The following is a 15,437-nucleotide window of genomic DNA, read 5'->3' as shown; positions in this document are numbered from 1 at the left end:
GCGCGGCTGCGGGGATGGGTGGCTGCCGTTTCCGTGCCGGTGCTGAGGGCCGGCTCCGGCGGGGGGCCCCCGGCCCTGGCTTCAGGTGTGACGGAGCCGTGGGCCCCTGCCCGGCCGGTGGCCGTGGAGGGTGAGTGGATCTCCCTCGGGGGCAGCGGAGCCGAGGCCGGAGGGCGGTCAGCTGTCACCGCCGCCCTTCGCACACCTTTCCCCTTCAAGCCGGGGGTGTGGGTGCCCACGGCGTTTGTCTGCTCCTTCCAGCAGCCCCGACATCAAAGGAGATTTAAAGTTCGCCCCCTCAGCGGCACTTTGGCAGCAGGCAGGTTAAATCCTTAACGTCTCATTTAAAACACTCGGGGAACAATAAGCAAAGGCGTTTTATTTACAAACATTCCCGTGCAGATGCTCAGCAAAAGCATCGAGTTCTCGTAGCTTTTCTGTCCGTACCCTGCCTCCCGGCCTGTGTTTGCAAAGTCGCTTTACTGCCGTGCAAGATGTAAACAGGAATTTACCCTTTAGTTGCTTTATTTACTTAGGCCTTTCCCCATCATAAAGGCCTGCAGGAGGGATTCACTGTCCTCCTCGCTTCCAGATGGCAGGCTCGCGCTGGTGGTCCCACTGACATAGCAGAAGACAGATGTCCGAAGTGCCAGGGAAGCTGAGATGTTTTCTCACAACTCCATTTATTCCTTTTGTCCACTCAAGAACCAGACAACTTAAACTTGTGAGTGTTAAAATTTTTTGGAACATAAGTTGGGGTTTTTTTTGAGGGGACTGGGGGTGTGTTATAATACTGTACAATAGAGACCAGGAACTGAATAAATACTTTGCCTGAAAATCCTGGCACTGTGAAGATGAGTGGCAAAACCTTGCTATACCACTAGAGGTTGAAATTAACAGATAAAAGCAAGAAGTTCAGAGCAAAGGCAACTTCTTTTCTTTAAACTCCTTCCAGTATCTGTAGTTATTAGCTGTTCAGACAGCACACAAAGGAGGATTTCCTCTAGAGATAATAAGCACAGTGACATAATCAAGCATAGAGAGAGCATGGGGGTTTTTTCTATTTATTTTCCTGACAAATGAAGTCTGAATCAGTTTGCTAAAAATTCATGTCATGAGCTTTTTTAACCCTTTCTCCAGTGATTCGCAGGCTACTATAAGACTGAAACGAATTTTTATTGTAGCAACCGGAGTCCTCTATGCATAGAGGATGCAACTGATCTTTGAATCAAAGCTTTCTGTGTGCTGCTCCCTTCCATTTTTCTTACTTCTTATCTTGAAATAGAATATGCCTTTCAGAACTATGAAGGTGCAGAGAAGGGCAAGTCCCACTGGAATTTTATCTAGCTTTCCCAATTTCATTCGAATTCTTCTGGGTCTCATTGTTTAAGGATCAGTGTTTAAGAAGACTCTGAAGCTGTTACGATTTTCCAGAATCAGTGGGCCCACTGGTAGTTTGTGGCAGTGACCAAGGGAAGATAATTGAGCTGATGATCCTAGCTGGGAAATTCTTGCTAGAGGTCTGACCGACACAGTCCTGAGATTGTTCCATCCCTGCAGCTACAAAATTGCATATTCTGACTGATTTGCTCAAGGGATTTCCATCAGGGCCCTTCCCAGAACATTTCGCATGTCAGCACTGGGAGCCTGAGGCAGTGCGGCACATCCTCAGACCAGCAGACTGTGGAAATGATGGTTTGGCAGGAACCTCTAGTGCTAACATACCACAACAGAGCTCCTTTTATTCGTCTTGTGATGAATATGCCCTCAGCTGGATGCATAGGATTACAGTCCTTTGTCCTCAGTAACAGTAGGAAGGGACAGTTGAGGCGGCACCCAACTGAGTTAAAAGGAGCACAATAAACGAGTCAGCTACTGGATCGATCCTCCTTCTGAAGGAAATCCTGGAAACTGAGGAGTGAATCACCTGGCACAGAAGGACCTCAGAGCAGGTTGTCCTAGCAGGGGGGTCAGTTGAAGGTGAGGGTCTCCCAGGACCACTTCAAGCCTCTGCAGGAGGTGACCTAGGTCTGGGCACAAACACCCAGGGGTCAAAATAGCAGCACAGTTGTACACACTCCAAAAAGAAAGACACAGCATGTGCCCAGAGCAGCTGAGGGTTATGGCGGGCAGGCTGCCATAAGTAAGGGGCTGCCAAGGCCAAGGGATTTAGAGAGACTACTGAGAAAGAGACGAAGGCAACCAGCAAGAACTCTGTGTGTTTGGGCCTGTAGCCTGGGGAGAAAGCAGAAGAGGCAATATTAAACCTTGAAAAAAATTAAGCTGGTGAGTGTAATGAAGCACACCTGGAGGAAGGCCACTGCACCATTACATGCAGGTGTTCCGCATGCAGGGACTTGACACACTGTACAAAAATCTGATGCCTTGGAACAGTATAAAGAGTCCAAGTGCCATGTCAGCCAAAGATGAAGTACACTTTGGTAGCAGGGAGAAGGCCTGTTCATCACTGTGTGGGGAAAGGAAGCATGTCTGTTTTAAAGAGACCTGACAGGACAACTGCATTGTCACAGATTCAGTGGGCTCGCTGTGAGGACATTCAGAAGCGCTTACAGCAATATGGGTTGCTCTGGTCATACCAAAATGAAATGTGTCCCAGTCTGGCTCCCAAGACAGTGTGACTGTGTGCAAGTGTAACTACATAGGCAGACCAGTAAATATTAGACCAGTGAGAGATCTACATTAGTGGAAACAAGAAAATCCCACATGTAAGGCATTTGTAATACCTGCCTTTCAGCTTACGCAATGCCTGATTTTTCTACTGCTGAGTGGAGGGAAAGAGGAGACGCTACAGGATTCACAGCCAAATCCCAATATGTGGAAAAGGGAAGGACATGAATCTTAGCAGCAGACATTTCTGTCTGTGCTGTTTAAACACCCTTCAGAGGGAAAAACAGATGGTCTTGTGGTTTGGCTCTGTGTTCTGCTTTGGAGACCCAAGCACTATTCACTGCATGACTTTTGACCAGCCAGTTAAACCCACAGATGCAAAGGTTAACAATAATTTTCATATCCACTCAACTTACGTGCATACAAAGTCCAGCACGGGCAAGCAGGCTTGATGAGTTCATAGATGTATGCAGACAGCAACTTCAGAACAAGGATAAATTTACCCTCATGTCAGGTTGGTTGTGAGGCTAAATTAAAATATTATTGTAAAGCATTTGAATATCCTGAGGGGCTAGAGACATGCAAACTTTTAATAATAATTGCTGTTTGGATTTAGCTGGTCAAGTTCAGTACAATGTGGCAGAATACGTCTAGTTATTCCTGCCATTATATGATTCCAGCCATTATATAATTTACCTATAGTTATTGCTAACCTGAGATCTTCAAAATAACGAGCAAGTTTCAGTCAGCCCAGAGAAGGCAATATTGACGCTGGTTTAGAGAACAAAACACACAAAACCTTTTTTTTAAAAAAAAAAAGTCCTATTGTTCTATTGTTCTTTTCCCAAACCAATTTCAGAAAATTTGGTGAGCAGCAGAAATGTCGTCAGAAGTCATGTTCCTCACGAAAGAGGAAGGGCCCAGAGTGTCTGCTGCCTGCTCATAGGCAGGCAGAGCTTGGGCTGTTGGTGGAGGTAACCCTCACAGTAGCATCTGAGTGCTCATCAAAGCAATCAAGGAAGATATGTATGCTGATAGCACTAAGAAATATCACACTCAGGGCTCAGAAAAACTTCTCTTGGAGGGAGCTTCTTTTTGCAAAGACTGGAATGAAACAGACTCTCAGGAAGCAAATTTTTTAAAGTTACAAGGAAAGTTACACTCTGTTTTCTTTGTTTAGAGGCAGTTTGCAGAACAGTATTGTGGAACAGTGGGAAAAGCAACAGAAGGAACCAAGGAGAATCCTAAAAAATAGTTTATAGTGAAATTACCTAACAAGACTTTGCCCAGCTTCCTGGGAGCAAGTGATCATCAAATAGAAATCATCAGCACATAGGAACTCTCAAAGAGGAATGAAAAAGGTTTGAACACTGAACTGTTTTTGACCTCTGTGAAAAATGAACTATCCAAAATTGCTAGTTATTTTTGCAAATTATAAGACTGTTCTACCTTATAAGTACATTATCTATGCTTGTTCTTACAGGCAATAATGAATTGCCCTTTGAAAAAAAAAATTATCTAGTATTCCTGAAGTATGTGGCAAAGGAAAAAAAGAAACTAAATGCAGTCTCCTTCATTTCTTTCAGTTTAAAATGTAGATTTCCACTGCAGCTGGACAGACAAACCCTGGCTTCAGTTTCACAAGCAGAATTCAGCTGTTCCATGCATGAAACTGGAGCTAAATTGTTGTCCTGGCGTGGAAGTGGAAGAAGCATCTGGCCAGTGAGAGACTAGCAGCAAGCCAGTCCCCTTTCCAGGGTACTCAAAGTTGGTTTACTTTTTCCAAAACAGATGAGAAAAAAAGCAACATAAATTTCCTATCCAAATACTTGTCAACCTTAGGGGAAAAAAAAAAAAAAGTTTTAACAAAAAATAAAACAGCTTGCACACTGTCTTGCACACTTTTAATAAAGAAAGAGCAGCCATGGCTGTGTGTAGCATGCACAGACAACAAATTCTGCAACTGTGCAATCTGTTCTGTTTCTTTTGAATCAACTGTCAGTTTTAGTGCTCTCCCTTATCAGAAACTATCACGTGTCATGCAGGAAGAGGCAATCTCAGGTATGTAGCCATTCGGTTTTGATTGTAAGTTTGCAGAATCACATGTTAAAAGAAGTCTGTTGACAGTAGAAATCACCATAAGCTGAATCACAGGAGTGCTGGATCACATCTCCGCAGCCCCTCAGGACTTCATAGCTGTTACCACACTGCTTTCTGACAGTCTCTCGCAACTTCTTCCTAACAGCAGAAACCTAAATAATTTATGAGGAAAACAAACCTTGCTATTTGAGCTGAAGAAGATTCCCTTACTATCTGTTCCCACCACAGAGCTGCTTGAGACCCTGAAACACACTTCTGCTTTCATCCAGAACAGTGAAATACATGCTTAAGTTTAGCAAATTAAGTACCTCTTTCACATTCAGTGATTAATTCAGAGATGAGAACTGCAGGCACTAAATTACTCTTTTTACCTGATTTATTTTTACTAAATAAATGACCCCATAATGTAATTTTCTCAACCTGAACAGATATTTTCTGCCATTTGCTTTACTGTTTGGGAAACATTCTCATCTATTCCATTTAACTTGGAAGTAGTAAAACCTTCAGACCATGTCCCTTACCCTAGGGATCACACCTGTAAATCAGTCATTCTTCCTAGAAAATAAGACGCCTAGTCAGAAACGCACGTTGCAACATGCAAGAACGCCAACAGCATAGAGGAATGTATGTTCGTTCTCCTCTATGGCACTTCCAATTTCACCCTTTTAGTATTGGCAGTGTGAATGATATAGTGGAACATCTTGTTGATAGTAGTATTTCATGCACGTTTCTCCTTAATTTTGTTTCATATATATGATCTACATGCCTGAATCCAAATTACTATAGGGAAAAACATCCTTCTTAATTTAACTGTCTGTATCTGAGCCTTTTTGACCTGCCCTCCTAAAGGATAAAACGGTGCCCAATTTTTGAAAAACTCTTTTCAATGGGTCATCATCTGGCATAAAGTTTAATTCTTTTATAATCTGATTTGAAGAGATGTGTTTTCTTGAATCGCTTTCTAAACTGCAATGTAATTTCTTATGACCTTTCTTAATAGTGCTAGAAGCAAAACGATGGTAATACAGCAGTACAGGAGAAGCAGAATTACCTACTTTCACAATCCAAGATCAATGAGTAAGTGGGTGTTATAAATGCAGAGGTGTTAGCTGCAATAAATACTCATAAAATTGAAGTGTAACTGAGGTTGGAAGCGACCTCTGGAGGTTTTCTAGGCCAAACTACAGCTCAGAGCAGGACTTACTTCAAAGTTAAATGAGGTTGAATAGTTTTCCACATTGCATGTAACAAAGACAATGGGTAAGTGCACGGGAATGGACATCAAGGAAAATCAAGGCAACACCAGCTGTGTACTCTTGAGCATAGCTACTCCAAACAAGCTTTCAGCTAAAGCAACTTTATCATGGTCTTCAGGACGGGAGAAAATATGAGTAACAGTACCTTAAAAACACATTCTCTCTGACTCATTTAATACAGGGTTTCTTACATTGTTCCCTTCCAGAACATAAAAATTCTGTTTCTTTTCACCATGTGACTACTTAAAGGAAGTTCATGCTAATTACCTGACAGTGGTTATACTTCACTATAGACATCAACATCTAGAATTGGATATTTTATGTCCTGGAGAGTTCATATCAGCACTATAGGAGTTTATAATCTTGAAAAATATATAGTGTATCTCATATATGGTGTATCTGTGACACTTGTATACGTGCCTTTTAAAATGGATAATCTGCTGTCCAGTAACACAGTGACTTGCACTTTTCTGTGTGGGTCAGCATTACTTTCACTGATGCTTTTTTTGGATAGAAGAAATGTTGCAGATTTTACAAAGGTGACATACACTCCTGTTTGCTAAAAATCACCTGGCAGCTGAACTGGATACAGCAGTCCTCCCTTCCTGTCCTCGCTCTGGAATCCTTGCTCTTCTTCCGCTGAAGGGAGAAGGGACCTTTGCCATAGACTGCAGTGACAGCAGGAGGAGAGCAGACACAGATTAAGCAAGGTGTTGGAGGATTTTCTGCATGCTCTGTAAGTATTTAGGGAACCATGTGATATGTGATCTTCGATACAAGGTTAGGCAGTTTGAACTCTTGAGTTAGACCCAGATATTTCCAGACAGAGCTACCTACTGGCTGTACATCTGAGAAAGTACATCTGAATTATTTCTTCTGGCAACTATCAAGAGTATGTTAGTGAAATATGGTAGCTTAAGATAGAACTATGCTGGACATGTTCCTGCAGCTGTTACTTGGAAAACATCTGTGGTACTGTGCATGGAACTTTGTACATCTCTGTTCACACTAGCACAGAGCAATTAATCCTGTGAAACAAAGTATCAATTATTATTGGGAAATATGAGAAGGACATTATGCACCAACAGACATGAAATGACTAGAAGTAGTTACCATTTGGAAAGAATGGAAAAAAAAAAAAAAAGGAATATTCCATTTCAGGCACAGGAAATAGAATATGATTGGCAGACTCTGCGAGACTTCTAAAACTCCAACTGGTAGTCATTTGAGTAAGAATAACCAGTCCACTAGACTGGAAGGGTGATATTTTTTATACTTACAGTTGGAAAAAAACGTCCATCTGTGATAATTTGTGACAGTCTGTGTTTGTATAGTCTGATAAAGGAAAGAATATACAGGTTGACATGATTTCTTATTTACAGTTAACGGTTATCACTATGCAAAGCATAAAAGACATTGCCCTGAAGAACTCAATTTTAGCAAAAGACATACACAAAGGTATTATTCAAGAAACCCTGGGAAAGGACAATGAGATGTATTTTGTTTACAGCACATTAGGTAATTAAGGGATCTTTCATTTCTTGAGGCTTTCAAATTAAGCCTGGGCCATTACAAGGTGTAATGGCCAGTTGTATTCAAGAGCTCAGATAATCTATGAAAAGCAAGTGTGTAAGGAGTCTTTGGTAGCACAGCAAAGAGAGTCACGGTGAGAAATGGTGGGAGGATATCTGACCGGTGGCCAGAAATTTGTCACTGACTGGTACCGAGGTAGGGTTTCTGCTGAGAGCTAATGAGGCCTAAGTTGCAATTTGTGACCCACCACGTCATCTCCCAATAGCAACGTATGGCCTCTGTGGTACAGAACATAAATACTTTGCTATTTTACCTATTTTCTCTCATGATACTTGCATTGCATGATTAAAAACCACAACTCAGGATGGAAGGATCTTCCTATTGTTTCATGGATGGTTTGTGTAAAGGGTCTTTCAGCCTCCTAGCATTTAATCCAAGTTGTTTGATTTGCACCATGTTAAATCTGAAAATAAATTTAAAATATCCCTTCCCAGTCCTTGTAACTGAATGCCTCCTAGTAAATCATTTTACTCAACAGCTGCCTGGTTCTACAGTCAGAAAGGTGACTGCTTTTTTTTCTTGGTTTAACTTTGAATGACTAATTTAAATTCCATTTATGCAGAATCCCTATGATTTTGAAAATGCCTTCTGAAATTATGCACAACTACCTTTCTAAAAAAATACTTTAAAAAGCCTTAAGTACAACATTGCCTAGAATTATCTTGTCAATTAAATAAAAGAACCCACTTGAAATAAGTGACAAAAATACACAGTGAATGAAACGCACCTTACAGTAACAAATCGTTATTAAAAGAGACCTTTAAGCAAACTGCTAGTTACGTGGTCATGCTTAGGCAAGCACAAGGTTATTGAAACATACAGCTTCCTTTCAGCTGATTTAACTTGCACTGAAGGCAAATTGTTGCCCTAAAAGCACTGAAGCACATTGTTCAGGCCTTTGATGTAATTCTCTTGGCTTCTAAAAGATTACCCTTGCTGCACAACGTCAGTGGGATCAGAATTGGATCTGCATCTTCAGCTGCCATTACAAATATTGCCTGCAATGTCTTCCTGCAGAAAACTGATAGACACATCTGATATTATCTTAAAAAGACAAGAAGCAATATTTTAATAGACTTGAAGAAATACAAATTTCTGACAATAGCTGCAATGGAAAACAGTAAGACTGAGACAGCTCACAAAGGAGCTGCAAGGGGACTAAAACAAAGGCCACCTAAACCCACCCAGTGCAGAAATCATGAATAATAATTGTATTCACTGGAAAAGTTACGAAATGTGTCACAGATCTGGAGCCTTTTCTGGTCCCTTCCTTTTTCTCAGCACACAGATTGTGGAATTTGAACAAGGTGGGGCAACAGCAACCCGTGAGCAACAAAATGCAAATATTCTTGACGTGGCACCAGTGGAGTCATCCACAAGTGCCTTGCCCTTCTCACTGTCTTTACGTGAGGGTTTGCATGGGTGTGGGGGTGTAGTTCCCCTTTCCTCTTCTCATGTCAGAGCCATTTTCAAGGCCTCCAAGATGAGATTTGATGATGTTACAAAAGTAGGTTGCGTGGATACTGTGCTTGCAAGCTTGGCAGTTAGCTCCTTATCACCACTCTAGATCTTTTCAGCTCTGTGTAGAGAGAGGTCTTCATGAAAACACAGGCAGAGAATTGGGCTTGCTGAAGAATGCCATTGACTCTTCAGCCATTTCCTCACACTCTGTCGGTATTGGGGATTGTGGATATCTGTGGCTACCAACACACTGTACATGGGCTTGCTCAGAGCCTTGAAATAATAGACAGGGGCCTGTCCAAGGTGTTATTTCTGGAACAAAATCCTTTCACATCAGTGAAAATTCTCAATGAAGACTCGGAATTTCCTTAATGAATCAAGATTTTAGCACTACAAGCAACTCAATTTTTAGCTGCGTTTTACAAGTTTTATGCCAGCTACTGTACAGGGAGTAAGAATATTTTCTAGAGAAGATCTGTTTTCCAATAGACTTTCTGATCTCTCTCTTCCAGTAACCTCATCTTGGGAGTCAGAAGTTAGGTTTCTCTGTTGTCAGAAGGGGATTCAGAAATGCCTGCAGAGACAGTTTAATGTCAAAAGTATCTCTGATGAAACCTGATGAAATGGATGGGCAGGAGAACATTTCATTAAAACAACATATATTGGATGAAAACAGACCAAATGTTAATTGAGGCAGTGAAAATGGAAGCCAGAAGTAGTCCCCTTCAGCACTTTGCATCAATATTTCATCTCCTCTAGAAGTCTGATGCTGCTCCCTTGGTGGTTAGCTGTAGTTTTGCCTTCTTTATAGTAGGAAGTTTTCCAGTTTAAGTTATACAGATGCACTTCCTCTTGTCCCAGGACTTTGATGCAGCTGTGCTGGTATAGGGGTACATACACAACAGTGGCATAAATACAGTAGCTTTTTTTTTCAGTAAACAAAGTATGTGGTATCAGTACATGGCAGCTTTATACCAGCTTAAATGCATACCTAATTTTTTATGTGTACGTAAATATCTATAATATGTACAAGAATATGCTTCTCTAATATGCTTCCTCTAAATATGCACTGGAATTCTAGGTTATATATAACCAGCTCTGTATACAACCAGGGTTCTTCGCATTTGGCCTGTCCCAGGATCGCAAGCTGCTTGGCTGAAATGCCCTGCAGTCAGCCGTCTGTGGCAGACCTCCCAGCTTAATAAAGATCGCAGCTTAATAAAGACCCCAACAAACGAATGGTGCTTCCAGGCTCACTCTCTGGATGCATCTGAAAAGCGTTTCTGGATGCCTATCAAAAAAACATGTAAACTTTACCTTTGCAAAACAAAGCAGTACACCTAAACAGCCTAGCTCTGCTGTTACAAATTTTCTTCTGTAGGCTAACTTGTGTTTTCCTTTGTGGTGAGCTTCCTCTTGTCGTGGAAATTCCTCTCACCTACTTTGATGGATACACTTGACCCCTAGCCATATTTCAGTTTAAGCTGAATAAAGAGCAACAGGCCTCACACCCTGTAGTGAACCTGCGAGCTGGGGAGCTCCTGGCTTACATACAGGGAAGTGACGGTGCCTCAGAAAAATATTTCAAAAGGTGGTTTCAAAGCCCCAAAATGCGAGATAACCACAGTACAGAACAAGATACCAGACCTAAACAAAAACATCTACCTTGTTTATAGTATTGACTAGCAGCCAACTACTTCACTCTATAAATATTACCATCAGAATGGTCCCAATTTGAGCTTTTCCTGAATTGCAGCTGGACTGAACTCCAGATGATTCCCCTTGAGCCAGGATGCCTCTCAAGGTCTGAGATTCTGTACCTGAGACTAAGAGATCCTTCCTTGCCCAAGGTAGAGAGACCCCTTACTCGCAACAGATCCTCAGTAGGTGACTGATAGCGTGCTGGATTAATGCTAATGAAACATTACTAATCCATGTAGCTACTCAGTTACAAGATTTGTATAGATAATTCCATTAGACATAAACCATTGTCTAAGTCAAACATTAAGATTGGACCTAGCCACACCTAAGCTCCATAAGGAGTTTAGAAAACAAGGGAGTCCACTCTGAACCTCATGACTCAATGGCAGGGTCTTCCTCACCCTTTGTGTCTCTGGTCTCTGTGTGAATCATTCTAACGATTCTAAATCAATTTTCCATTGTATGTTTCTTCCATGCAGTAATTAATAAGATAAACCTTGCCATCAAACTTACTGAAACTTAACCCCTGTTAAACTTTGTTAAATTCCATCAAATTCATTGAACTCGGTCAAATTACTATTTTACCTCAGTAATACATATTGCTGTTTCTCTCTTTTGAGGTGCGACACCTACCTATTAACACTGTTAGATGCTATTTCTGCACTAGTTTTCCGTACGTTGCAGCAGCAAGTCAAAAATCACAATCTCTTAACAGTTTACAGTCTATCCTAAATTTATTAAGTTTCCATTGATTTGTGTTTGGGTCTTGTCGGCTCAAAATATTTTCTGCTAAGTATAGCTCCCTTCTCCTGAGCAAACAAGCTGGGTTTCTTTTTTCTGCAGCCTCCCTTCCTAATTTCAACAGCTATTTTGAACTCGGGGGTGTGGTCACTAAGACATACATGCACTGTCATTGCTTGTCTCCAGATTTGTTCATGTTGCCAGTGAACCTCTTCCCCAACAACCTCATGTTTACATTAATCCTTGATCAACAAGCCTTGGTCTCCTTCTGTCTTTTAGGAAGCGTGTCATAAATCTGAATAAATTAATTCAAATTATGAATTCTGAACTTGACCGGCTTCCATGAGCACAAGGTGAAAAGTGTGAAATTACACTCCTTTGTACTGAAGACAGGAGCTCTACCAGTGTGGACATTTACTCCTATGGCTACTAGAGGATCAAATGCCATTCTTCTTTAGGGGCTTCTGTCAGGGGAACAAGTTTTTAAATTCTGGTAGATTTGTGAATCATTTAATCTCCTAGACTTGTTCCCTCACAAAGGGCCTGGTGAGAGGAAGCCTATGAAAAGGCTTCAGTTTTGATAGCTTCTATCACCAGGCACTGGTCTCTCTTCTAGAAAGCAACAGAATCTGCAAAATATTTCTCAGATACATATATATATATATGTGTGTGTGGATATACATATGTGAGTAGCCATTATATGTGTTTTCTAATATGCATATTTCTGTATAAAAATAAAATGTACACACCAATGTAATTTTATTTGCTTAAAGAAGCTACTTCTACTCCCCTCAGTTAACCAGAAAACACCCAACTGTCAAATCATCCCATTTAATTAAAACAGAGAATTATTTTTTTTTTTCATATGATGCCGCTTTGGGAGTTATGAAAGAATAAGCAGCTCTCAAGGGGGGAAAGGATTCTAGGGCTAATCTCATTTGAACCAGGCTCTCTTGATGTTTGATACTTTACCCATATTCTCAAATGAGCTCGAATTATATTTGAATAAAATGCTAATTCACGCATAATCTGTTGTCTCTTCCATCATGGCAGAAAAACAAAACAACGACGTTGGCCAAACTAGACACATTTTTTCCCCCCAGAATTAGGTCCTAAATTCCTAATCATCGTACAGCAGCAGTTTGGTCTTACAGGAAGAGTAGTCACAACTCTGTGACTTCTGCCATCCAGTTTTCAGCACTGCTGCTTTCCTGGTGTGGCTGTCCTCCTACCAGTATAATGGGATAGCAGTGGGGCACTTAGATTAATTAGCAGCTGTAAAGCGGGTGGAGCTCTTTGGTTAAGTGGTTCAAAGGAAACTATTGTTCTAAGTGACCCCTATTGTTCTTACCTGGGTGTCCAATTGCCACACGGGCAGACTGCTTGTGTTTAGAGTGTTAATTACCACGTGTCCCTTAATCATGAGGGTTTGTAATCCTATTTCAGTTTGGAAATCCACATGCCACAAGGCCCAATTAACATCTCTGATATCATCACCTGCTAGTCAATACACAGCTATTAGCCATGCATAACTATTCCCAATGAATTGCAGTGCAGACGTGCCAGGATAAGTTTTGCCAAGCCATATTGGAAGATAGTTTAGCAAGACTAGTGAAAATAATACCGATTTAATGCGACAATATTGGAAAGTCTTACAACAAATAGATTTATTTAGTTTAAAATTTGCCTTGCAGATGTTAAGGCTTCAGTATAAATCTTCACTTTTATTAGGATCACAAAAGATTTCAGATGAGTTCTCCTCCAGTTTTAGTTCTCTTTTTTTGTTGATTTCACACCAGCCATCTGGTTCAGTGTAACTCAAGAATTCCCTCTCAAAGGTTGTCGTCACTGTTTCTAAATAATGAGTGCTATAGCATCTGCATCTGCAGAATTTGTAACTTATTTTCACTTACTGCATCTTTATGTTCCCAAAGAATGTCAGGAAGGAATTGCTATTCTGTAAAGCACAGCATGTTACAGAACAGATAAATTGTGTTTTCTCAAAATACTGGAAATGTCTCTTGTTTCTTGCCGGACATACACACTTCCCTTAATCACAAATAAATGCCACATTGAAAGAAAATTATTCCTTGCATAAATAATAAAAAAAAAAATTAAAAGGTTTTATTTGTAGACCTTACCACAACTCCTCCTTTGCCCACAACCCTTGATTGTTCTGCCAGGTCTAGACAGCACAAGGAGCAGGCTAATTTTCCCTGTTTATAATCCCAAAGCTGATGAATGCATCACTTATAGTGAGGATCCTTGGGGTCTGGTTGAGTTTTTTTCTCAATCTTACTTAGCTTTTTGCAACAGAGGAACAAAGATGGGGCAGGGATCCTTGTCTCCTAATGTAGAAGATGAACCCTTCTGCTGCAAGGCTGAAGAGAAAGTGCTATTTAGCCATACTCTTATAACAGATTTTCCCCCCTCAAATTACATGATATATGAATGATAATTTTGCAGAGTATTCTATTGGGTTTAAATTAATAAAGGAAAACCAATACATGTGTTCAAGTAGATGTTGGAATTAGCATTTTTAGTGAACCTTTTTTGCCATTTAGGTAAGCCAAAACATGTTCCACTGTGTGGCTTAATACAGCAGTCAGACAACAAATATCCATACTCCATCTCTGTGATGGCAAAATGGGGAGGGGGGAAGTGGTGACTGCCAAGAGCATTTAGATAACAGAGACTGGAGCTCAGAGCCTCATCCTGGAAACATCACCTAGATGACGCCACAAGTCAATTCCATTAACAGCAATCAGTGGTGTTCAAACTGGAGCAGATCCACAGCTCTTACATCTGAGCCTAAAACTATTTGTATCCCTCTAAAAAATAAATCACTATGCCAGTTCATTCACCTTGCAGGGATGCTGTATTTAAGGGTGCTCAGATATATCCAACGGTACTTAGAAAAGTGTTGGTCTGTGTCAGGAATATCCCAAGGAGAAGTTGTGCGTGTTTATGGGAATCTAAGAGTGCTTGTCATCAAAATAAACTTGAAGAAATTGTTGGCCGTCATCAGTGGCATAGCAGACAGGAACTATGCCTAGAAATAGAGATTGGCATAGCAACATTGCTGACTGTTTTGTAGAGAAGACTGCTTATTTTTCCAGACTGCGACATTTAATAAACATTTTCTGTTTGTTGAAACTGCAGAACCTCACTAGATCAAACTGAATGCTAATCTGCTCGAGTCGCCACTACAGACTTTTGTCTCCAGTATGTACACAGCACGAGTCACTGTGGTTTAATTGGTTTTGTACTATGACATTTGTTCCTTTGTGTTTGTCCACGAAAAACAGACAGAACATGGAACGCATTGAAACAGCCCCACAAATCCTCCAGACGATGATTTATTTTGCAAGATCCTGTTTTATCTTGTCATTTGGGCTCTGTTAAGCTGCAGGCTGAGAAGCCCTTTGATGCAACCTCTGACTAGCGATCTGCTAGGGGCTCGATAGGCAGCTTATATACGTATTATGTGGTACACACCTTATATATTAAGGCTTATTAGCCATCTCCTACCTGAAGCATTGGACCCTGCATTCACACTCCACAGAAATGGACTTTGATTATAGAGAAGCTTGGAAGCGCACATCCTAAAAAACACTGAGAACGCCAGACTAAAACCAGTTGACTCTTGGTCTGAAGCTTTGAGATGGAGCTTTTAAATCCAGATGGGCGTCTTGAACCTTCAAGAAACAGTATGAGAAAGGTCCCACACAGACACCCGGAGTTACACCCACGGGAGCTGAGCTACCTCAGGCCGCCCCCACTCGGGCCGCAGGTCAGCATTTATCTTTTATTACAGCACAAGAGAACTGTGGAGACGGAAGGTGCTTGTCGGCGGCCTAACTGCCCGGCGGTGCCCGGCAGCCCCTGCTGCGGAGCCGAGCGACTGCTGGGCCGCGGCCCCGCGCCGCGCCGCGCTCCGTCACGGTTGCTAAGGCC

At 41.3% G+C, this 15,437-nt stretch overlaps 1 long non-coding RNA gene across 3 annotated transcripts; it reads left to right on the top strand.

The window, feature by feature from the left end:
• Positions 1 to 6: 6 nt before the first annotated feature.
• On the top strand, positions 7 to 14,496 carry LOC113479513. Of its 3 annotated transcripts, none has more exons than XR_003398285.1 (3): positions 7 to 323; positions 593 to 724; positions 14,045 to 14,496. It is a non-coding gene; the product is annotated as an uncharacterized LOC113479513 (long non-coding RNA). The 3 variants fall into 3 exon arrangements; XR_003398287.1 differs by lacking the exon at positions 14,045 to 14,496 and adding an exon at positions 10,795 to 11,750; XR_003398286.1 differs by lacking the exon at positions 14,045 to 14,496 and adding an exon at positions 4,215 to 7,918.
• The last annotated feature ends 941 nt before the right edge of the window (positions 14,497 to 15,437 follow it).

This window comes from Athene cunicularia, assembly GCF_003259725.1.
Source record: "Athene cunicularia isolate RWA chromosome 4 unlocalized genomic scaffold, athCun1 chr4_part2, whole genome shotgun sequence".
Classification (NCBI taxonomy): Eukaryota; Metazoa; Chordata; class Aves; order Strigiformes; family Strigidae; genus Athene; species Athene cunicularia.
This window is presented reverse-complemented; position numbering and strand designations above follow the sequence as displayed.